Consider the following 23,802-nt stretch of genomic DNA (forward strand, 5'->3'; position numbering starts at 1 on the left):
TGCTTGTTGTCATTGTGATCTGTTTTAAAAATAATGAAGTTTCTGCAAAAGAGTTGTAACATAATTTAAACCTGCTACTGAAGAATCCTCCTGGTCTCCATTTTTTCTCTAAAGAATTTCTATTAAAAAAATTTGAATGTGAAAAGAAATTAGAGCAAGATAGGCAGTACTGACTTAAAAATGAACTCACAGAGTTTTGGATATGCAGACAGCACCACAGGTATAGTGAGACACCAGCAAAAGTGCACTTCTCTAACAAGGTATTTATTTCGTACAAATGAACACAGGTCATGGAAAGTGGTCTACTTTTAAGTTTACTACTTCCGTGCTTGAAAGTTTATCTAGTACCATTAATCATGCTTCAAAGATGCCTAAGGACCTACTGAAAATGGGAGTCACTGCAGGGGCACTGAAAAAACACAGAACAATAAATTGTTGTGCATATCTCGCCATCTATACAAATAACACTGACACAATATGTTGACAGGTATTATAATATATAAACAAACCACCCAAAATGTTGTAACTGAGACTTTATGGACTGGACCACCGGACTGGGACAAGTTCCTGGTCACATCACATCACGTGTACCTGTCCTTGGGGACACGTAAGAGGTAGGACTCCATTGTTTATATAATAAATTTCATGCCAAAATAACAAAAAAGTACTGCTAGGACTGTCCATGAAGATGAAAGTCATTGACACATTCAGACGGGCCCTTGGGAGACTACTTGGGAGACAAGAAGTGGAAGAGGGTATGGCCTGAGGCACGTAAATGAACGCTGGTCATAAGCCCATAGGAGGAGAAGCAGGTCTTGGCTTGGTCCTTACCGCTGCACAGGACCTGTTCCTAACACTGACCACGAAGTCAGGTTTAGATACCTGCAGGTTTAGATACCTGCAGAAACAAAAAAAGAAAGTCATTGCGGTCATCATTTCATACAGGAGCACTACGTAAAAATGAATGCATTTTTTTAAAAGGAAATTCAACTTCCCAAAGGGTAAAGCACATGCAGATGAATACTTAAAACAGGCTATCGGAGTTCCATAGAAAATGTAAATAAACTACTAGAAGAAGAAAGACTTTAGACCCCCTCAAAACCCAGAATGTTTAAATAGCAGGGTAAAAAATGTTTATAATGGCTAAAAAGACATCCTTTAAAAGTTGAGGTCACGTCCAAATGAAGGAAAATAGGAAGTCATATAAATGTTGGCAGTAAAATCCCAATAAAGCAGGCCACGTAAAGAAAAATAAAAAGATCTTGAGGAATAATTTGCTAAAAGCATAATGGCGAGTATTAAATGTTTTTTAAAACCTAACAGGAGCAGTAAGCCTGCCAGAAAGGCTGTAGGGCCAATAGACCATCAAAGTATAAAAAGAGTGTTCAAAGAGATAAGGCTCTAGCAGGAAATGTAAATGAACTCACCAAATCAAAATTTAATGTAGAGGAGCTCTGGGAGGTTCCCATGCCAGAACCCCTTTTTAGTAGGGAGACATCACAGATCTGTCTCAAATTGAAATATTACTGAAAAAGGTTTTAAAATAAATTAACAAAGTGAACAGTAGCAAAAAAGAGAAAGACCAAATAGTGTTTTCCTGGAATCCTAAAGGAAACTACTGTGGTCAGCACCTAAAATGGCATCCAAACCATGGGAATGGTAGATGTGGATTTGGGGGTGTGGGTGTGTGTGTGTGTGTATGTTTGGTTTTTTGGGGTTTGTTGGGTTGGTTTTTTTTTTCTTTTTATGATTTGGGAAAGGGGGACAAGACTAGGGAATGCAAGGGCGTATCTCAAACTCTGGATCAGTAAGTCCCAGCTCCATTCCAGACAACCATTAATAACTACATTAAAGAGCAGAATTAACAGATACATAGATGAACATAATGTACTGGGGAATAGTTGAGATGATTTCTGAAAAGGGAAATTGTAACTCACAGGAGGAACACTGAATATGTGAAAAAGGATGCCTTGGCACATAGCCTTTGATTTCCAAAAGGCTTTTAACAAGTTTCTATGCTAAAAGATTCTAAAGTAACTCAGTCACCCTGGGATAATAAGGAAGGCCTTCAATAAATGAAGAGAATGGTTAAAAAGGAAGCAGAAAAATTGGAAATAAATAGTGAGCTTTCTCAATATGGAGAGCCCCTAGAAAGTCCCTCAGCAATCTGTATGAGGGTCTGTGCTCTTCAGCATCTTCCCAAGTGGGTCAACGTTTCCTGTGTTACTCAAGATAGCAAAACCAAAATCCTGAGAAGAAGATTTCACAATATGCAAAAAATTCACAATATGCAAAAACTATAAGGTATGTCAGGATGATGATACATACGAGCATTTCTGAACAGAGAGTGACTATATAAACTAGGAATCTTTACTCAGGAAAACCCACCATTAAGGAGAGTTAGAACAGAGTATTGTGCAGATGAATAAAGAGTTTTCACAGTTTCTCAAAACACAGAATCGGAAGGACATGAGATTACATAAATCAGTGTGAAGATGAAAACAAGATAAAGGGTGTACTTGTCATACAACTCAAAATTAAGCTGTGGAACCCTGCCATAGGATGTTGTGGATGGTATAAGTCTAAATGGGGTCAAAAATTGGTCAAATTAATGGGAAGAAATTTTTCCACAATAGTCTTCCTTATCTCTTTTCTTATCATTAAATGTCATAAAAAGGATGGCCTCTAGCCTGTATATTTGCCTTCCTTACCAGCCAGCAAACCACATTTCATATTGTGATGGCTTCTTGATCCGTCCAGACCCTTGAGGTAAAAACCACCTGCCCTTTTCCTTAAAGGAAAATGAGATTTTGAAAGACTGAAAGCTTTTAAAACTATGTTTTACTAGAACACAAAATACTGAATTAGAGCATGGCAACCAGTTAATAGATTTCCGATGTGCTGAGTGAGGTAGATAAATCTCCCACCTCCCTCCTCTGCCTGTGCAGGGAGGGCCCTTTCCTCTAATCTTGCTTTTTAAAAAGTTCAGTGACTTTGGTGTCAAAAACACTTGGTGTTCCAGAGGCACACAGCTGCTTCTGGGTCCCAAGGAAAAAATTCCTTATTGCCATCGCTTCTACACGATGGCTGAGAGTCACCTCCACTCTTCCAGCAACCACCCTCCTCCTCTGGGGACTGCCCCGGTCCGCTTCTTCCCTCCCCAGGCTTTCTGCCCGGGGCTGCTCCCAGCTCCCTCGGAAAGGGAGAGATCTCGGAAAGGGAGAGATCTCTCCCTCCCCACCGGGAGACAGGCTGCGCGAGTACCACGCGCCTGAAGCAAAGCAAATTGCTTTCCTCTGCATCGCTCGGCCGCTCTGAGACATAACACGCCATGCCGTGCACAGTAAGGAACATGAACCGTCCTTCCAGCCCACGGCGGCGCTCAGGGACGTTCACTGACAGCCCAGCATTCACCTCTTCAGCAGCAAAGGCTTAAGGGCAGGTAAGACTTTAAAACAGACACATTAGAACCGTGCGACAACGTGGAAAGCTATCCAACTGTTTGAGGAGGCATCTGACGTGAGCGGGACGGGGACGGTCGGCTCTCTGTGCAGCAGAGACGTTTTGGAGGGCTGCGCTGGGGCTTCCTGGAGATTAGAGACAAACCCCTGCATCGAGGGCTGGACGTGAACACTCCCCTTCCCAAAGTTACGCTTCAGATATCGAAAGAACAGTATCATTTGATACACCACAAGGGCCGACACAAACTGCTGACATGGATCATGGACAACAGAAGACTGTCTCTCTTCCGTATCATTCCTTTACCAGTCACTTTGGCAAGGAAATAAGTGTGACGGACTGCCACGTGTTATACTCGGCAGTCTGCTTTTGCTGCTGTTATCATGACAAATTATACTGGCTAACCTATGAGTATGTATTGTCCTATTAAGTATCACATTTTACTTCTTATAAGAGATGCTTGTTATTCTTTTTCTCCTGCCTTTTATAAATAGTAAATAAAATAATTTTCAAATTAACAGGATGCAGGATCTCTTGCAAAATCAGTGTGAACATGGACAGAAACAGTTACACACTTGTGAGATGGAAATGACATGGGACCCACAACATTGCCTAAAAAAAAAATGAAAAATTGAACAATGTTTTAATATTGGCTGCATAAAACAACTTGTTAGAGCTCCGCTTCTTCTTCCCCCCTTACCCTCTTATGAAGTTTCACTAAAGCTTAATTATGATTGTTCCAGTCACGCCATGTATGTTTTTCAACAAAATCCCTCATTCTTGGGATTGTAAAAAAAAAAACCAAACCAAAAAATAGAAAGCAAAGGGAACCAATAGAAGCAAAGGTCAGACACAATATAGTTTTAAAATTTACAACAGCTACTGTGTCTAGTTAAGTTCATTCCAGACTCTGAATGTCAAGTTGGTATAGGGAAAATTCACTATGGCAACCTATGATCCATTTTGCACATTGAACAGCAAATTAATCGCTTGGTTTGGGAATAAACATTTATCTGCATATGCCGTTAATAACATGGTTCCCTTCCCTCCAAAACAAACATACTGATTGGGCTTCTAATAATTTCTCTTACATAGATATTTTTATATTTTGAATGTAATGCATTCTGCTAAAATAACATTAAAATACTTACTTCTTTGTTTTGTAATCAAAACTACATCATAAACACTTTGGTCAAACAATTACTTCCCTTTGGAGTGCTATGCTATGTATACAAAAAAATAATATCTTTGTAGACATATTTAGGAATAAGGGCTATTGATACAAATAATAAAACAGTAAGCATCTTTTATTCTGCTGTTTTTGAGAATAAGTACTCGTCTGTGTTTAGCAGAGTATTAAAATGCAGACTTCACGTGTATTTGGGTTTCCTTCCATTTACAAAAAAACATTAATATGCTGACAAACTGTAATACTTAAATTGCCTGAAAATGTCAGGGTCATAGCAACACCAGAAATTTAATTTAATACAATTCAGTATTCAGAAACTATGCAGATGTCTTTGACATATAGTAACCATGCTCTTTAAATGCCCTTTATACTTGACAAAAATGAGTACAGATAGTTACCTGGTAGGAAAAGTTCACACATATATGCCAAATCATTTATTAACATCCCTTACTGACTTGCCCAAATTAGAGCTGCTGTTAGGTAGAATTAACCTAGAATTCAGTTCCTAGTGAAATGAGCTTGCATGCTGTCATTTCACTACAGATTCATAAATAACATAATGAGGTTTTGACTTATGACCAGTGCATTCATAAAAAAAATAATTAACTCAAAAGAAAACAAAGCATAGCACAAACTTTCTTCATCTGTCTCCACTCCAAGATAAATTTTATATATCTTAAAAGTTCTCACTATAGATATTACAGTGTACCAGGATAAACTATTCAGTAATATTTCACACCTCTGTGATTCCTGTCAAATATGCCTGATTTTGGAGGCCGATTTGTAGAACTCTCTGCAAAAGACTGTGAAGCTTTTCAAATTGCAATATTATAAAAAAAGCCTCAGGTTTTTGAATACTCTAATAACATTTTTATTTATGTTTACTAACAACATGATGAATGGTTTGAAAATTAATGCAAAACTCCAAGATAAAAATCAACCTTGAGATAACAGTTTCTCTACTCCAGTTCTGGTTCTTGCTAGTGATTAGAGTCATACGAAATGGTCACAATGAATTCTGAAATTATGCAAGTTCTACTCTCAACTCTGTATTCTCTTCAGGTTGGCCAAACAGCAACAAATTTGACTACCCTTCTCAGTTTTAACCTGCTCGAAACCTACTGCAACTGAACTTCAGTATCAGACAACGTCAGAAAAACAAAAATAATCTTTTCAAAAAAGCCCAGATTCCTTGGGGGTGTGGCGGTGGTAGTCTTCCTTCCCCCCTAAAGAAGAATTTGTTCTTTAAGAAATGTCACTTTACAACCCATGTTCCTGGATTAGATATTGATTTAAATACAGCACAAAATAAAACTATACAGACTATCAAATTAGCACCAAGGCAAACAAAACATACTTAATCTAACATGACCTTATTCTGCCTTTGTACGCCATTTAGTGAGCACTGAAACTTGCCTGCATTCAAGGCAACGTGCTATAGGTAGTATATGTACGTTCTCCAGTCTCTTCACGCCACCAAATTTTCAAGGATTTGTTAAAAGTCAACATTAGTCACTCAGACATCACCTTGACCAAAAAATGCTAACGCTTTTATTCTTGCTGATTTAAACTTTTTAAACATCATTTAATAAAAACTAAACCTTGCACATTTTAACGCTGGTAGTTCAAGCAAAATGGACAATGTTACTCTGGTTAATTTGTATAGCCACTAACTAGTGAGAAATGCACCTTCCTTTGAGAAGCGTTGCTGAAGTAGACAGTGGTGGGAGGTGTGCGTGTGTGTGATGTATCTATGCTGTTTGTTACCACACTTTCTAATATTTACTTTTTAAAATACTTTTCCTGCTCAGTTCCAATTTTAATCCACATGCATTTTTATTGTTAGATAATGTAGTATAAACCAATTTTTATTAGAGTTTATTGACATTTCAAAACGTGTAGGAAAATGAAAAGCAGTATCGGTTCTGAAAACACAAGTAATAAAAAAGAACACTTAAAATATGGGAGAAGGAATATTGTTTCAGCTTCTGTACTAGTACTAGCAGAGAAATGGGAAGGAAAAATGGGAAGGTACACTGGTAAAATTGCCTACATGCCACCATATAGAAAATAAAGGCGATAAAACACAAAGGAACTGAAATCTCTCCTGCATCCTCACCAGTACTGGTCATGAAATGAAACACTGCATGAAACTATGTATTATGATGCCAAAGTTTCATTTAATTGATATGTTAATATAATAGATGATTATACACTGAAATTGTGATTCTGAGCCAAACATCCAAAACATCATTTTAAGTCAGTTATACTAACACAACTAAAAAGGGGCTAAAGAAGTAAGTTAAATCAAGATTATTTTTTTCATGTAGCTGCCTCCACAGAAATTTTTAAACAATTTATTGCTGTTACCCTGAATCTGCATTTATCATATCTGCCATGGATATTGAACCCTATCACAAGACTTTCATGAAACAAGAATGGTAAAGCATAATAAAACAGACAGAAGGGGGGGGGGAAACTCCTCACACTGCCTAGGGTGGTACAGGTTTACATTTCTGCTCCTCGTTTCTCATTTGTTCTAGCAACTCAAATCAGGGGTTGCAGAACTTGCTACCCTGGTAGTTCTCCCACTACGGGATATGAACAAGTCAGGAGTTCTCCCAGTCTCCTGGCCTGCAGGGCAAAGAACTGAGACGATCCTCTCACACTGGTCCTGTGAGTGGACCAGTATCGGTAAAACACCTCCCGGATTGCTCTGCTTTACAGTGGGAACCAGACTGGTCATCTGCCTGGTCCCAGCTCACCGTCTAACAGACATTCAGATTCCTCTTCATCATTTCCTCCTCTAAATTGACTGGTGGTGTAAAACGTGAGTGTATTTCACTGTCAATTTCCCATGATTCTGCCAGTTTGTTCTGGCCGAGAATGGTTCATTAAGACACGAGGGATTAATTAAAATCAGGAAGTCTGAAAGATTCAAGGGTACTGAGAAATTCCCTCACCGTTTTTATGAAAGTTTGTCTTTGGCCAAGATCCTTAGCTTTTAAACTTGCTCTTGTCTTGCAGTTAAGCAAGTGCAATGTTGCATTTCAGAAGTGATATGAAGACTCTGAGGAAAGGAAGGGCCTCCCTAAGTTTTATGGCGAGCAATGTCTGGCCTTTTTGTAAATAAATTCAGTGTTTACACTTATAAGCATAACACATTATTTAGTTACTGTGTTTGCTACTGCAATTCTTAGTAAGTTCAACTACTGTAATTTATCTTTTTTAATTCTCTCATGTTAATGTGGTACAATACCTTGCGCATGAGCAAGCTGGAAAATACATTGGCCTGATATGACTAGAACGTAGAGTGAAATTTGGGAAAGAGACTTACGTTTCTTATCTAGCACAGCCTCTATCAACTAACTGTGGAAATCAACTCATCTCCCCGCACTTCACCTTTTCAGAGCGATGCTGAAGTTAAGCATACTGAACACTGTGCTAGGCTGATACATAATATAGCATTACAGTACATTACAGGAAAAGATGTTTGGAGTTCAACACCATGAACTACTTTTCAGTCCAAGCCAGTCAACTTCTGCAGTTCTGGTTCTTGTCCAATCAATAACCAACAGCTCAGACCTACAAACATTTAACCCAAGAGATGTTTGTATCAAGTATATGTGTTTATGTACTGATGGATTTGATGATCCTCAACTCAAGCATTCAACTCAAGATATTCTATGATATTAAAATAAGATTCAGTGTGAAATACTTACTGAATCATAAATGTTGAGTAACAAAAAAGGGAGGGATTGAAGCAAGTAGTTGTACATCTGTCTGAACTAGAAGAGATAACACCTTATCTAAAACAAAGACATCTGCATATCAAAGGAATTAATACTCGTATGACGGTCAGGCTATCTCTGGCATAAGGAGGAAATACTTATGTTTCAGGGAGAATGTCTGTATTTATCTGGAACATCTGGAGGTCTTCAGAGGGAAAAAATGGCTACAAAAGCTAAAATGTAAGAAAGCTGAAGATTCTCAGCTGAAGAGGGGAGAGACAAGAAGAAAATTTCTTCATAAATTTTTATTATTTTGTGTTTTCTTATATCATACCTGTATGTCTTTTATAAACATCTGCAACTGGATTGTCTGTTTTTGCATATTGTAAATACATATCATTTGTTTTTCTAGCTCAGTCTCTTTTAAGACAAGAGGGGTTTCAAGGTAACACAGTACTCCTCACACAAGGTGTAAGGAATATATCAGCTGGCACACTATGCCTTTCAGCAAATGCCTTCACTTCCCAAAACCACTTCAGAGAATCCTAAGTCTAACAGTGTGGCATATGTAAGCTATCAGGACCAGGTGAGAACTAGTATTACGGTGGTTTGCAGTGTTAGGAACATGGTAACAAGGAGAGCTGCCTGACACATAACGAGGTGTTTAGCAGCACGCGTGCATTCCAAGGTCACCAAGATGTTAGTCACAAGTATTTATGTGATCAGAGGTGTATCTACAGTAAACAGATCTCATAAAAATGTTAACCATGAAGTGTGAAGAAAGCAATGAATCCATGCACTTCGAAAATGCATTTAATTCCCATACTATAGTAAGACAAGACAAATTTTTGTGTTCCAAATACAATAAACTCTAGCAATGAGTAAAAATTTAAAACCTTTATCAATTTTTGATGAGACAACTGACAGGTTACTACCCACTGTTGCCTGCACAGTCTTTCAGCTAGATGTTACTGCCCCTGTGACAAATGTAACAGAACAGGAAAATATATCTATAATTCATCATATTAGCATAAATTGAGATTAATGGCAGTTTAACTTGGCACAAGTGAGAAGTGGACCCATGACCTGTTTTGTCATCTCTCCTGAGGAAACAAAAACCTCTAGCAAAGGAGTGAGGTAAGCAGTTGGATTCGATTCCCTAATTATTTGTTTTAGCTTGAATTTCCAGTTTGAGAGTCACAGTCCTGAGACACTTATGGCAATATTTTTTCCTCAGAGCTCTGAACTATCTCTGTATTACCTACTCATTGCCAGAGGCATATGTTGGGTTTTGTGGAACATTTCCTTTTGTTCTAGCTCTCAACTCTATCTCCCCCCACCTTGACTCATATACTATTCACATACTTGTCAAAAGACATACCTAGCCCTGAGATTCTCATACTTGCCCTGAGTTTCATGTTCTTGGATTCCTTGTCTGCAACATTTACAAATTTAGTTGGAATTGATAGTCCCCAGGAAAGCCAGAGTAGACAAAAGGTCAGATTCACATGAACCCACATTATGCACTAGATGATCTAAAGGAGAAATCAAACAATGTACTAAAAACTGGAAATATGAATCAAGTTCTTAACTTTAAAAAATTTGAAACCAAGTATTAAAATAATTAAACACGCATGGCAGATTCTAAACTGCTTCCTTACTTGCTTCCGTCACTCGGATCTTGGAACTGAGTTCCCTCCTCTCCCCCCTTAGCATTGCTTTAAGCCTCAATGCTGACCTGCTCTATTCTTCTCAAGAAGAAATCTTAACTCTTTTATTTTTACTCTCAACATACCTCAGGCTGTTATTCAGGGCAAACATCACAGGGTCAGCCACTTTCCCTTTCTTGAGATTCTAATGCATTTGTATTCTTTCTCTAGCACATTCCTTCTGGTTGAAAAGAACTTTCCAACTGTCACAAAATTTTCAAGGCTATTAAAAGGCTTTAGAATGATATATAAAAAAGGTGTTCATGCAACATACATCTCACCAAGCTAACAGCATTTAGTTTTCTATTCAGTCTTCACAGAGGTTACAAGTGTAACTAATAACAGTATAGAGATCTGGTACTCAGAGGGCTCTGAACCCTCCCTTCCGCTATTCTGCAGCCATTGAGGCTTCTACTGCCACAACAAAGTACACCTGAACATGAAAAATCATTTAGTTTTTTTCCCTCAACTTTCCCCTAGAAACAGAAATATTAGATGAGAGTAAGAACCATCTTCGCTGGGCACTGAACCTGTACCCTGTATCTCCAGTAGCAACCAATACAGGACGCTAGGAAAGAGAACAATAACAGATCACGTAGGCTGTGGTATTTCACAGAATCACAGCATGGCAGAGGTGTGAAGGGACCTCTGGAGGTCATCTTGTCCAACCCCCTACTCAAGCAGTGTCACCCAGAGCTGGTTGCCCAGGACCGTGTCCAGATGGTTTTTGAATATCTCCAAGGATGGAGACTCCACAACCAATCTGGGCAACCTGTGCCAGTGCTCGGTCACCCTCACAGGGAAATAGCTTTTCCTGATGTTCAGACGGCACCTCCTGTGTTTCAGTTTGGGCCCATCGCCTCTGGTCCTGTCACTGGGCATCATGGAAAAGAGCCTGGCTCCATCCTCTGCACACCCTCCCTTCAGGTATTTACAGACATGGATGAGATCCACCCCCGGAGCCTTCTCTTCTCCAGGCTGAACAGCCCCAGCTCTCAGCCTGTCCTCCCAGGAGAGATGCTCCAGTCCCTTAGTCACCTTAGTGGCCCTTTATCACACTTTCTCCAGTATGCCTGTGTCTCTCTCGTACTGGGGAGCCCAGAACTGGCCCAGCACTCCAGGGCAGCCTCTCCAGTGCTGAGCAGAGGGGAACGATCGCCTCCCTCGACCCGCTGGCAGCACTCCTCCCAGTGCCGCCCGGATACCCTTAGCCTTTTTGCTGCAAGGGCACATTGCTGGCTCGTGTCTGACTTGGTGTCCGCCAGGACCCCCAGGTCCTTCCCTGCAAGAACCCTACAAACTCTTTCCTGTAAAATCAGAGGATGCCAAATGATCTTAGGCATTTCTTCAGCAGGGAATTTTTGCCATGTTAGTAGAAGACTTTTCACATGACAATTCAGCTATTAGAATTTCAGAAGCCAAAAGGAATAAACTTTCATGTATAAGTCCATACATATATGCACATGCACATACACACACACAGGTCTGCATTCATGCACTCATTTACGCTGTTAACCAGGAATCTCTTTCAACTAAATACATCTGGTTCATTCAAATCCCTCTCCTCCAACCCCATTAAAGGGTTCAAAAGTATTCTGCTGTATGCAAGAAAGCTACCAGAAGATAGACAGCAGGTTTGCGGCATGGACAAACAGTTTTCACCATTTTCACAAACTGATTACAAGGCAAAATCAATAGCCTTGTTTTTCAGGTATTGAGTACCCATGAGCTCACAAATGGCAAACAATATAGGCTCATGTGAAAAGCTAGGATATTCCTACCATTTCAGGTTTACATTAACATTTCATCTTATAATTAACTTGTGTTAATTTTGAAATGCATTCTATAAATGTATTTGTTTTTAATTTTTTCCTCTCTTTTTCCATATTGTTCTGCCTGTGCAGAATAATACAGTAGTCTCTAAAACAGCATTCTGTAACATGCAATGAGAATCTGTATAATGAGACAGTGACACAATCAAAGAATGTTTTTTCTGTTTACTATTATACACAGAGAAAGCAGCTTTCAGTAGTTTTATACGTAATACTCAGAATTTAGTAACCACCAGCACAGTAAAGTAGGTAGAAAGTAGGTAAGTAAATAAGAAGGCAGTTCAAGCCACAGAAGAGAGTGACAGGCACTGACACAGTTACTTATCTTTAATCCTTTTTGCCTTCAAAAAGCATAGCATTAATACTAATAAAATAGGAAATTAATGATTTTATGTTAATGTTTCCCTAAATTACATTTCATTAAATGTTTCCTCCTCTATTCTTTCATTTCCACATCTCATTTAATTTAGATGAAGGAGCACAAGATAGAGTTGCATTTCCAATGGTTTCATGTGTAACAGCTGCCAGTTCCTTCGCTCCTTTCTTGTTTTTATGATGCACACCAAAAATCACAACTTCACAAACAATGTGATCGCCATGTTCCTCTCTTAATACTGACTTTTTCTTTGTATTACAACAGCTCAGTTGGCTTCTACCTTTAGAGCAGAGTGCAGTTCCTGCTGGCTTGGCAAACGTGTTATTTGACTATTTTTCAGGCTCAGCTATTCACTGCATGCCCAATAGGTACATTCAGATACTTAGTTTAGTGAAGCCATTAAGCAAACAGCACTGACGGGCTTATTTGCCAGGGATCAGGAATGGCATCCATTTACTATAGTCTTCTATAAAAACTGCCTCTGCTACATTGCTTGCAGTTGGGAAAAGAAATGAAACAACACAGCAAAATGTCAAAGCTGCCAAGATACACAAAGTCAATTTATTGTCACTGAAATAATGGAAACTTGTACGTAGAAGATCAATGAGAATGGAAGATCCTGGTACTGAGAATGAATGCAGACAGAGATCGCTAGCATTATTAGAGAAGCAGGTTCTAGGGGACATGACACAACTATGAGACTAACTTAGCACGCGTAACAGGAGACCAAATGCTTTTGATTTGTATAGAGTCTCTACTCCTCAGCAAAACATTTGATGGGGTTTTTTTAGTCATCAAATATACACTCAGCCTAAAAAAGATGATGATACCTTATATTTTAGTTTGGTAAATGTCAAGGACACTATAGAAACACTAGTCACCCAGATTAACTCTGGAAGGAGAAAACAGGAATCACCATAATTTAAATAGAGCCTAGACAAACAAAACCACAACTTCAATGAAGATTTTCTCTTTTGGAAGGAAAAAGCACAAAATTAAAGGAATGAGTTAAAGAACTGAAAACATCAAAGATGGGAGGTGTGAAATTTCCTTAATTAAAGTGGCAGAAATGTCTGGCAGTCACCAGCTGGAAGAGGGTAGTGGGAATCATAAAGAACACACACAAACATACACACACAAAGAAACAGCCAAGAATGATATGCATTGGAAGGAGAAAGCACAAAGATGAAATAAAACTTGCCAAAACTCAAACTGAGTTGGACCTTACACAAAATTTAAACCCGTTGAGGAAAGAGGAGTGACTACAAGTGAGGAGCGGGACCAAGTTACAAATACCGCAGATGTCACCAAAGTCCTTTGTCTTTACTGACACTGGAGAAGCACTTCTAGGGTTCTCCCAGACTGTCTTGTATCAGTGTGCTGCTGTAATAGGCTGCATATTAGAATTGGTTCTATTTTAAGTTAGTAGTATGTTACCTTAAGAATAAGTTACCCCTGTAGAAAGGGAAAATACGATTTATCTCCACAAGGAGCCACAGAGTGGGCTCTGGTTAAAAGAAAGTTCCAGAGAACAACTCAGATGGCAGGCAATAGGCATAGCAGGGAAGTAGCAGACTGCAGCTTAACCAGAGAAACTGAAACTACTGTTAGGTGAACACAGCAGAAAGCCTGGCCTCAGAGATAATGGAGAGGAAAACAGGATCGAAGAAGATGCAAATTCACTAAACTTCAGAAAGGCAGTGGGAGACTAAAACCCCACCTGCAAGATGATGGTGGGTGGGAGAGAATTGCATCTAGCCATTATTCTCCTACTTTTGCCTGACATCATACTAAGCTTTTATTATAAAGAGGTTAAATGTTCTAGTTTTTATTGTACTAAAACCTAGGATATTTCTTATTCTGAAGACTTTTGGTCTTCTTTGGTTAAAGAAAACCATGCAGAATACCACGCCCAGGCAGCTCTCTGTAGTTTGGGTCAGATCAGGAGGCTATCAACTGTGAGAGTACTTATGCAGTCCCGTGTTAGGATTCCTGGAGGGAATCCCATATTTCACCATTCCCTTCATTGAAAGATTAGGGAAAGTGTATAACCTCATATGATTATATTCTTGCTGGAGCACCTTTCAGTATAGTTTCCTGCAATTTATAAACTAGATGCTGCTACTACCAGATACTTCAAGGTAAGATATCCCACTTCTCCCAAATAATCATTACTGTTCTTTTAATTTCAGAAATGCTGATGATTGTTGAGTATTGCCAGGCTGAAACATATCCTACCTAGAGAGTAAAGAGAACTTAGTGGCTGTCCTAGCATTCCTTTATAAAGACATTGTTAGCTCCTTGTGAAAGAAACAGTTCTTACCAGCCGGTCAGGCAGGGCTCTCGCCTCTGGACACACCTTTAACACACTGAAAAATCTACTACAGACAGACCCACAAATCAACAAGGACACCTAACAGAAGTATAAGAGAGAATACTGTGTGTGATTCACTGTGAGCACACGACTGGAGTCGGCCACAGAAGTCCCTCCGGGGTGACACTGAGGTTGAGGCAATGTGGTGGGCTGACCCCAGCTGGCAGGGAAGACCCCTCCATCGCTCGCTTACCCCCCCAGCAGGAGGGTGGAGAGAAGAAGGGCAAAAGCGAGCAAACTCGTGGGTTGACATAAGGACAGTTTAGTAAGTGAAGAAAAACGAAGAGGAAAAACCCAAGGGACGCGAAAGCAATCACCCACCACCAGCAGACCGGTGCCCAGCCAGTCCGCGAGCAATGGCTACTTTGGAAAAACTCCCCCCCAGTTTTATTGCTGAGCATGATGCTGTATGGTAAGGGATATCCTTTTGGTTGGTTGGGATCAGCTGTCCCGGCTCTGTCCCCTCCCAGCCTACTCGCTGAGGAGTAAGAGCAGCAGCAAAGAAACAGAGAAGGGCCTGATGCTGCGTAAGCACTGCTCAGCACAGCCAAAACATCCCCGCGTTAGCAACGCTGCTTTCGTCACCAGTCTAAAACACAGCACCACGCAGGCTGCTATGAAGAAAATCCGCTCCATCCCAGCCAGACCCGGTACAGGGAATCAACACAAATCCAGAATTTCTGACTCGTGACAAGAGTAGTTGATGTAATGCTTACTGTGAGGCAGTGCATGGAAATACAAACAGTGGCCACTAAAGATGTTAGAGAAATGCAAAGTGATACAAACACTAGTGATAATGGTGACAGAGGTGAGAAATAACACCCCAAAACTTCTGTCCCAGAATACTGTAAAAACACAGCTGCAAGAGCAAAGATTTTTTTATTATTATCAATTCAGACGGCACTATATGGTTATAGAATAATAAATAAACTACCTTAATATACTTTCTAGCCACATGCATGCTTTTGGTTACTAAGTTTGTATTTATCAGAAATGGCAACAATTTGCTCCACTTGCTATCCAAAGCACACAAGTTTAATCAGTAAAAGTAATTTTCAATGGGATTTAGTGGGATTTAGCAGCAAATTGTCTTTTTTCCTGAAGAGAAACTCATGGATTTGCATTTTAATAAGATGGAGGTATACGCCCAAAACTTCATGTTTGTGGCATAAACCTCTCTGCTGTTGAAAAAACTTGGGAGAAAAATCGCACATACATAAAATAGGAACAGATGAATATTGTTTTGGTCTATTAAAATGTGATAAAAAAGTTTGCATAACATGCTTTTTTCATGTAGCTTGAGTTTTGCGGTTAGATTGCTAAAGCTTGTGCCTAGATATTTACTGTTATCACAAACAAGTTAACAGATGAGTAAATTGATTGCTAAAGGAGATCAACTCTTCATTTTAGCTATGTGTTGCAGGGAATACATAAAGAAACACAAGGTAATATTTGTGCATTCTCATCAACTGCAGAAAGAACCAGTCTACAAGAGGTAAACCTACAGCTCCCGAACACACAAGAGAAGAGTGGGCAACTAATCTAGGCAACTGCTGATTGATATTTTGGGTCATTTGGGTAATTATTGCATTACTTGCCTGACCGGTACATACATTCTGTTAAATGTATTTCTGCCTTGTCAAATGGGCTGTAGCCTGGTTTCTCCTACAGCTGAACGGGTCCCACCGAAACTACACAGAAGTAACAGCTGTTGCACAGTTCCCTTTTAGGTTTACACCATCAGGCTGTATCACCACAAGAACTACAAAGGAAGATTACAGGCCACTAACTGGTATCTGCTGGTATGCAGGTCAACACATCCCCTTTGCTGAGGGGTAAACCCTAGCTCTTCTCTGTTCTTCTTCATTGTTTATAGGGAGAGTGTAGTGGCCACCATTCAAGACTTAAGATATAATTCTACCTCGAAAAAGAAACTGAAAAGGAGGGGTAAGCCACAGTGAGGACCCATACAAACATAGTTGCAGACTGCATGTGAATTTTCTATGTGAAACCTTTTTTTTTTTTTTTTTTTTTTTTTGAGGAAAGTGTGCCCGTATACATTTTCAGTCCAAGGAGATAGTCTGCCATCAAGCTTCTTACAGAAGATCCCAGAGTACACTCATGCAGTGAATGATTAGAGCCTCTCCTCCCAAGCTTCGGGAGGCTGCCTGGAAACAGCGTGATGGTCAGTCAGTGTCTGGAAGGAAGTCAAAGTGATTAGGTGACAGATGTCTGGGATGCAAGCACTGAAGAGCACCGCTGCATTCAGTCACTTCACTGTAGTTTCTTTAAGCTTTGCTGGAAGGGACTGATACCAAACGCATCCTCCAAGGGCTCATGAAAGTTGTCTGCTAACTGGTCAAGCCTTACTTCTCACTTATCATCAACCAGATCTGCTGAAATTCTCCAAGAAGGATCTCAAAGAGTCGCACAGAGGAATTACTGAAATGTCACCTTCACAGATTATGCCATCTGTTGAGCTCCGTTGCTTCCGGACAGAGGAAATCGTTTCTTTTTGTTGCTTGTATAACATGTGGTGACAAACCTATACCTACAATTCTCAAAGGTATATACATTATGAATTGCATCGACTTCCAAGATGTCAATGTGAAGGCATAGCTCCATCAAACGCTACAGATTCTTTGTAGCAGACTGCTTGAATGTGCTCTCCATCCCATATTGCTGTGTGCTGCCACTTCCAAGATAACAATCACTTTTTAAAAAGCAGCTTCCAGACTGGACCGCGAACAATAGGCAAATAAAGGTGAAGTACCTGACGAGGTACCTGAGAAGGTGTTATGCACGTACACACTGCCACACTTCCAGGTAAGTCAGACAATTTGGGAATGTGGAAAGCTATTGGATAAAAGGGACTGAATATGCTCAGCAGAAGGTAAGTCATCCCAAATGTCTGTAGCTGCCCTGAATTTTGCACACTGAACAGGAAGAAGAGACAAATAGTTAATGTTACTAAGAGAAGCAGAGTTGTCAAAGAATGAAAGCATCACACACACACTGAAAATTTTCTCCCAGGACAATTCCGACATCAGCCCACACATCAAGATAATGTGTCAAGGAGATGTCTTGCCAACAAAAATGGGCTGTAGCTGTTGCCAGCATCCTGTTGGAATATGCAGGAGCTGTGGGCTAATTAAGTGGCAACATCAACCACAAACCAAAGATCTTAACAGCAGGTCAGCCTGGCAGCTATGGGAAAATAAGTGCCCTCACAGCTGAAAGACAAAAAGCCATCTTGCAGCCTTGCCAACGTGTTCAAAGAGAAATGATCACCTGGATTTGAACTTGCAAATTCATGAAAGCAACTTGCATGCAAGTTCAAAACAGTGTCATCCCTTCAAAACGTTCTTCAAAATAAGGAAATAAGCTCTACAGAAACAGAATTGTATCTTTGCACATTACCAAAATGGCATCTTTCTTCTGATAAAATTAGTGTCTCTGTACAGGATGCAGGTGTCAAGGTTTTGGCAGTGAGGGGGCTGCGGAGACGACCGCTGTGAGGAGCGGCCAGGGCTGCCCCGTGCTGGACACAAGGAATTCCAGCCGGCTCCCATGGAGCAGACACTGCCCTGCAGCCCACGGAGAGGACCACGGCAGAGCAGGTGGATGTTTCCTGAAGGAAGTGTGGGCTGTGAACAGGACCCGGGCAGGAGCAGGGTGAGAGCGTGAGGAGGAAGGAGCAGCAGAGAGGACCTGTTACGGACTGACCACAGCCCTCCCTTCCCCTTGCACCACTTGTGGTCAGGGTGGAAGGAGTTGGGAATGAAGCTGATCCTGGGAAGAAGCAGTGTGGGTGGGAGGGAAGGTACTGTTTTCATTTGGTCTTTGTATCTCACTACCCAAATCTATTTTAACTGGTAATAAATTAGATTTTCCCCAAGTCAAGTCCCTTTTGGCCATGATGTTAACTGGTAAGCGATCTCCCTGCCTTTATCTCCTTTATCTGGATAAAGAGCTGCCACCTGTAAGGTTGGTTAAATGACTTTTGAGGTTGACCTTAAGGAGCACGTCAACAGAGGATGCACCTCAACAAGGGATGACACAGCTTTAAAGGAGTGAAAGACTTAAACCAGTTGTCTCCTGTAGATGCCTCCATTTCCTTTGGGAGCCCTGTGCAAAAATAAAAGTATGAAAGGTACCAAGAAGAGGAGGTACCTTACAGATCATGAACAGTTTTCAGCACTATGGAATAATTGGTGGCAGTGGCTGAAAAGTCCTCTAAGGTACCATTCAAGACAGATTCTGCAGTTTCAGATATCTTATTGATGAGTTCTTACTGGTGAACACAGCCCAAACAGTTCACTCGTGAAATCTGAGGGATATGGGAGACTAAGCCTTTTCTTCTAGCAGTCCATCTCTTAACTTCCCTCTTTCCTGGGAGACACATGCCTCTATACTCCTCTGATGCAGCCATGTAAAGGCCATGTAAAAGCCAAGTAAAGGCAAAGGGCAGCAGAATACATACAGGTACTCAGTATTCCTGGGGGTTTAGCAGTTGTAGTTCATTCATTTTACGGATGATGGTAAGAGGGTAACAGTTGCCAAATTGCCTGGTCAGGCTCCAGCAAGGCCTCACAGATGGAAAACAATCTTGCATGGGCTAATATAGAAGAAAATTTCAATTACACTGTGGCTGCCATAACTCTTTGAATGCTGGATAGAAGTGTCCAGGACCAAACAGTACACTGCATTAGCAGAAGGCGTCAGGCTGAAGCTGAAAACCTCCAAAGCCCAGGAACAACACATCTCAAGGCGTGCTTGCCAGTGAGCAGACTCTCCCTCTGGTCTTAGGGACCTGGGATTCCTGAAGGCTCGTTTTATGGGTAAAGACCAAAGCAAAGAAGGCATCAAGTACCTTGGCCTTCTCTATGCCATTTGTAACCAGTTCCTTTGCCCCATTCTGCACTGGACCCACTGTTTCCCTAATGGATGAACAAGTGTACGCCGCCCCCAATGGACCTGTCTTGCCAGATAAGACTTGAAACACTGGCGTCAGTACAAAAAAGTATAATGTGTCTCAGGAAATGGGGTACAACGCCACAGCTGGCACAAAGCTGAAAGGGAGTCAAAGCTGAGTTCCTAAAATCCAAAAGGCAAAGACAACTTCAGAGCAAGAAATACCAAGTAGAAGAGCAATTCATCTCAGTACAGTGTGAAATGGTTGCAGATATTCTTGTATTTTACATGGTGACTAAGAGGACAGAAAGAGCTTGAGCAGATCCTCTAGAGGTACTGCAATAGAAAAACCTTCTGGTGTCACACAGGAATACACAACATGTACTTACTTTCAAATAGATATGTATTTTTACAGTGGTATATCAATTAATCTGAGTGCGCCCACCAGTTGTCTTTAGAAATTGAATGACATCATACTATTTTCCTTTTAATTTATCTTTTATTTCCTGAATCCTTATTTTGCTCTATAGGAAATATTAGGCAAAAAAAGAAAATGTTTCTTCCATACTAAACAGAAATCTGAACTCAAATCTCTAATTAAATTCTCCAAATAAAGAGTTTGTTTACATCCCCTTTCCCCATACGTTTTTAAAAAATTATCTCAAGAGAACAAGACAGAGAAAGTTTCAGTGATGTCTTTGTATCAGTCTTTTAGTTTACTGAGGATGCTATCTGGTTAGCTTCAAGCATTTAGAACGCACAAATCTGAGTTCAGCCACCGTAAGTATGAAACAATTAAAATACTTTTGAGAAAAATACTTCCACAAAGTCAAATTCTGAGGGGATTTCACTGAGACAGTGGCAATCAATCATCATCATTCAGGATTAGCAGGAGAGACTTTGCTAGTTTTCTTTTCCTTTTCTCCCTACACTTCTTTAATTTCAGACTCGGAAGATTCAGCAGTTTGATTTCCCCATGCACAGAGAGGCCTGGTTATTTCTAACTGCATAAAAAAGCTTCCACAGAACTTGGTTAAAGCCGTGCGTATCAAGACTCTCATACAAATAAGAAACAGAAATAATCTATTTGGCTCAACATCCTGATTCTGCCCAGAGTTTTGGAGTGCAGACCCATTGTTTTTAATGTTCTGAGTCAGTGTGTTCTGATTCAGTACGCCAAGGCCTGCTGCACAGATGGCCTGGGGCCGTGAACTTCTTAAAGTTCATTGCCTTTTTTTCTGCAAGACTATAGTGTAACTGTAACACCACTGGTTTGGTTGATCTGTAGCTCTGTAATTAGTATAATGAACTTGGCATTCTAGAGTTATCTAATGAGACTGAATTACAATTTTAATCTTGCTTATAGTAATCTGCTTATACTGTGGACTGCTGACATATTATATATGTGGAATGCAAATGACTATTTTTCATGTAGAGTTGTTGATATTAATGACATTTTTGCACATCTGTGAAGCACGGCTATGTGAAAATGTATCACTTCATATATAATCTTAAGTGTCTCCTTTAATTTGATGCAGAAGGTGATCACTGAGGAAAGATCTTGGTTTCTCACCAGTAGTATTTTCTGGTCTGTGTACTTAACACACTGAAGGTTATTATTTGCTTTCTGGTTTGAGATTATTTTGGTATGGTTTTAGCAAGTTTTATGGAAAATGTTAATAATGTAATATTAATACAATATGTTAACATTACATTAATATTGGTAACAACTGTTAGTATTTGCATTACTAATATTACTATTTATATAATATAATGCTGACACATGCATATATACATGTATACACATATGAAATTCTAACCGCTCTAAAACAACTCTAATGAAATGTTAAAAAAGCAGTAAACATATTATAGAATATAGCTGGAGAAAAGGCAGGAAAAAGATGACTGCTTGTAATATACATGTTCACAATCAATAAGAAGTTTGATATTATAAATGTCAAAAATACTCCTCTCAACTGTCTTCCTAATAAAATATGAAGTGCAATCTGTAACTAGTAAAATCACCCTAATTAATATGAACTTGTCAGTATAGAGTTATCGAGAAGTATTCAGGAAATAGTACTAGTAACTGAATAAAAAGAATTGAGCGGTCTTTATACTTACTTTTATGTCCTCTATTCCGCATTTTCAGTATTATAAATTTGGAATTTATTAGACGTACTAGAAAGATTTATTGCACATTTTTATTAATATAGTCTAGGTTTAGACTTTACTGTAACTAGCAGAATCCAAAACTTCTGCAGTCTGTATGAGCTGGGATATTTTTTTTTTAGCTTTAAGGATTGCGCAGCACTAATACTGATCTTCAGCAAGAATTCAAACTTGTTTCAAGCAGATAAATCAATAAAAGTTCTCCAAAACACTACGTGAGCATATTCAGATGTAAGAAAAAGCATTAACAAATCAATAATATGCCTATTAACATAGTTATTAATCTAACCATAAAAGAATAAAAATAGAATGTGGTGCTATTCACTACAATGTTCCCTGCGCATACCTCTTTTCTTTAAGTTGGTATGAAATACTGCAATGTGCAAGATCACAATCTGCAGACTTCATAGCACAGATTGACTTGAAAGGAAGAACACAAGCAAGTAATACAGTATTACAGGAACATCTTAGGTTTTGTTTGATGGTATCACTTCTCTGTGTTGCTTAGCCTTGAAGACCTAGCAAGATCACACCCTTAGATGGTGAGGGCTACTGGCACACTAGTAATGAAGAATCCCAACGGGGAAGCATTGTATACATCCAGAACTTGCAGCAAAATATCTTAAGTCTCATATATATTTATTTTGGGATCAATGGGATCAGGCAAGACAGTATATTACCATTATATAGTAGCCACAATTACAGAATATTGCAATTATGTTAAAACTGATTTACCAACCTAATTCCATTACATTTCTCTCTTTACCTGGAAAATCTTTTTTTAAAAATGAAAAATTCACATTCAAAATATACACGATACAACTAAGCTAGGTAAATATGTTACTAAAAAAAAAAAGTAATATGTGCTTTTAAATACAACTCCCTTTCTGTCAAACCACTAAACACTAAACCATTATTTCTTTTCAAAAAACAATTAACTACCTCTGGAAAAATATCTGAATTCTAAAAAGAAAAAGAAGCTGTCAAACAATAGGAATATCATATGCTTCTTGATGGTAGAAAAATAAACACTGGGATATTATGATGCAAGAGTAAAAATCATGTAAGGCATACAGTGCACCAGAAAAAAGGCAATATAAATGAAGTAGTTGAATAAATATATACAAACTAGCGTGAATCCTTTTGCACTGAAATTTCATGCAGAAAGAGAAATACGATATTAGAGCTTTATTATATACCACCTAACCGAGACGATGACAGTGCTTGTTAAATACTAAATCAGGTTAGAAAGGGTAAGGCAGAAAACACATTAATAGGAAAGTTTAATTACTCCCAAGCAGTCTGGTAAGAAATCATGACAAGATATGATGCAGGGAGTACATTTTTAGATGCTGTAAATAATAGTTTCTTGGAACTAATAGAGAAACCACAAGAGAAATAACTCTAGATCTTGCATTAAGCTAGGTATAGGATATGTTTCGATATATAATCATAAAAAAAAAAATTAAAAACACTGACTATAATGTACTCAACTTCAGTGTTCTTCTGGGAGCAAAACACACTTAAAAATCCACCAAAAATAGTTTAACTGCAACAGGACAAGGTTAGTAAGGATAAAAATAAATGGAAAAACTAATGGGTAAAATGTTTGCAGGTTACAGAAAAACACTTCCATAGAGTTCAGATAACTATGTACGCTCTAGCAGAAAGAAAAATCAAGCATGACTTTTAAAAAAATGGAGCTTGAATGACAAAATAGCAGAATAGAGAAGATTTGGTTGATGTCTTTCAGGCCAAAATAAGGTTGGCGAGTGTAAAGGGAGCATATCTGGTAAATTAAATCTACAACTATGCATATTCAAAAAGGTTCTGGGATAAAATTTATTTTAGGTAGGGAAAAATACTCATGGAACCATAGAATCATAGAACCACAGAATCACAGAACAGCTCAGGTTGGAAGGGACCTTGAAAGATAATCTGGTCCAACCTTTCACGGGAAAGGGAGCTTAGATGAGATTATCTAGCACCCTGTCCAGTCGCATCTTGAAAACCTCCAGGGATGGTGACTCTACCACGTCCCTGGGG

At 39.3% G+C, this 23,802-nt stretch overlaps 1 protein-coding gene across 1 annotated transcript in view; it reads right to left on the reverse strand.

Moving 5' to 3' along the window:
* Positions 1 to 23,802, reverse strand: part of EYS (eyes shut homolog) — an 810,501-nt gene that overhangs the window by 220,820 nt on the left and 565,879 nt on the right. The gene's annotated exons all lie outside the window — the stretch shown is intronic.

This window comes from Buteo buteo, chromosome 15 (assembly GCF_964188355.1).
Source record: "Buteo buteo chromosome 15, bButBut1.hap1.1, whole genome shotgun sequence".
NCBI lineage: Eukaryota > Metazoa > Chordata > Aves > Accipitriformes > Accipitridae > Buteo > Buteo buteo.